The sequence below is a fragment of the Lolium rigidum genome, chromosome 5, assembly GCF_022539505.1.
Source record: "Lolium rigidum isolate FL_2022 chromosome 5, APGP_CSIRO_Lrig_0.1, whole genome shotgun sequence".
Taxonomy (NCBI): domain Eukaryota; kingdom Viridiplantae; phylum Streptophyta; class Magnoliopsida; order Poales; family Poaceae; genus Lolium; species Lolium rigidum.
The window spans coordinates 162,085,712-162,088,320 of NC_061512.1; positions in this window are offsets into that span (position 1 = coordinate 162,085,712).

Consider the following 2,609-nt stretch of genomic DNA (forward strand, 5'->3'; position numbering starts at 1 on the left):
TTCAAATCCGGTCAATTTTTCCAGCGAATTCGGCGGGACACCGCCGGAAGCCGCATGAATTCCTAGAATGCTGGCGCACGCGTATGGCATGCGATAGGTTGTGCATGGGCAGTCTCCTATCACTTCCCAGAGGTCCCTCCCAAACCTTATATGCGCCCCATGTAGCCGCTTCACAAAAAATAACCCTTTCGGCACCCCAAAAAGGAAAACAGGTTACACGTGGGTCTGATTGGAAATCCGCGCCCGGGTCCTTGCTTCCCATCACATAGCCCACGCACGTGCCCAATATGGCCCTGTCCGGGAAACTATGTCATGCCCGAGGCCGTTTCCTACGCTATTTGCCCCTAAAAGCCATAGAACTCCGGACATGTTAGCTCTTTTCGTGAAGGGTTTTCCGGAACTCCGGACCAGGACACGTAAAATGACGCCACGCGACGCCACACATTTTTCTGGCTTCGTCCAGATACTTTTCTAGCCAAAACGGGGCCCCAGGGACACGCGGTATCGCCGTTAATGGAGCGTCGGTGCACCGGTTCACGAACGCGCGAATCCGTGAACAAACAACACATAAAATGACACGTCCTAAACCTAAAAACATTTTCCCGGAATTTCTAGAGCGACGGAAAGTTGACCCCAAGTTCAAATCCGGTCAGTTTCCAGCGAATTCGGCGGGACACCGCCGGAAGCCGCATGAATTCCCAGAAGGCTGGCGCGCGTATGGCATGTGATAGGTGGTGCATAGGCGGTCTCCTATCACTTCCCAGAGGTCCCGCCCAAACCTTAGATGCGCCCCATGTAGCCGCTTCACAAAAGATACCCGTTTCGGCGCCCCGAAAAAGGAAAACAGGTTGCGCGTGGGTTCGATTGGAAATCCGCGCCCGGGTCCTTGCTTCCCATCCCAGGACGCACGCACATGCCCAATATGGCCCCATTCCAGGAAACTATGTCATGCCCGAGGTTGTTTCCTACGCTATTAACCCTAAAAGCCATAGAACTCTGGAAGTGGTAGCTCTTTTCGTGAAGGTTTTTCCGAAATAACAGCCGTATCCCAAGTCCGACAACTGTTCTAGCTACTAGGACACGTAAAATGACGCCACGCGATGCCACACATTTTTCTGGCTTCGTCCAGATACTTTTCTGGCCAAAATGGGCCCCCGGGACACGCGGTAGCCCCGTTAAGGGAGCGTCGGTGCACTGGTTCGCGAACGCGCGAATCCGTGAACAAACAACACATAAAATGATGGGTCCTAAACCTAAAAACATTTTTCCCGGAATTTGTGGAGCGACGAAAAGTTGACCCCAAGTTCAAATCCGGTCAGTTTCCAGCGAATTCAGCGGGACACCGCCGGAAGCCGCATGAATTCCCAGAAGGCTGGCGCGCGCGTATGGCATTTGATAGGTGGTGCATAGGCGGTCTCCTATCACTTCCCAGAGGTCCCGCCCAAACCTTATATGCGCCCCATGTAGCCGCTTCACAAAAAATACCCGTTTCGGCGCCCCGAAAAAGGAAAACAGGTTGCGCGTGGGTTCGATTGGAAATCCGCGCCCGGGTCCTTGCTTCCCATCCCAGGGCGCACGCACGTGCCCAATATGGCCCCATTCCAGGAAACTATGTCATGCCCGAGGTCGTTTCCTACGCTATTTGCCCTAAAAGTCATAGAACTCTGGAAGTGGTCGCTCTTTTCGTGAAGGTTTTTCCGAAATAACAGCCGTATCCCAAGTCCGACAACTGTTCTAGCTACTAGGACACGTAAAATGACGCCACGCGATGCCACACATTTTTCTGGCTTCGTCCAGACACTTTTCTGGCCAAAATGGGCCCCCGGGACACGCGATAGCGCCGTTAAGGGAGCGTCGGTGCACTGGTTCGCGAACGCGCGAATCCGCGAACAAACAACACATAAAATGATGCGTCCTAAACCTAAAAACATTTTTCCCGGAATTTGTGGAGCGACGAAAAGTTGACCCCAAGTTCAAATCCGGTCAGTTTCCAGCGAATTCGGCGGGACACCGCCGGAAGCCGCATGAATTCCCAAAAGGCTGGCGCGCGCGTATGGCATGTGATAGGTGGTGCATAGGCGGTATCCTATCACTTCCCAGAGGTCCCGCCCAAACCTTATATGCGCCCCATGTAGCCGCTTCACAAAAAAAACCCGTTTCGGCGCCCCGAAAAAGGAAAACAGGTTGCGCGTGGGTTCGATTGGAAATCCGCGCCCGGGTCCTTGCTTCCCATCCCAGGGCGCACGCACGTGCCCAATATGGCCCCATTCCAGGAAACTATGTCATGCCCGAGGTCATTTCCTACGCTATTTTCCCTAAAAGCTATAGAACTCTGGAAGTGGTAGCTCTTTTCGTGAAGGTTTTTCCGAAATAACAGCCGTATCCCAAGTCCGACAACTGTTCTAGCTACTAGGACACGTAAAATGACGCCACGCGATGCCACACATTTTTCTGGCTTCGTCCAGATACTTTTCTGGCCAAAATGGGCCCCCGGGACACGCGGCATCTGGGGGCAACTTCGCAGCACATACCAAACCATCTTGTCATATTCAGCACCGCATCCAAGTATTCAGACCCTCCAATAAAGTTGACGCCATGCTTGAAAACTG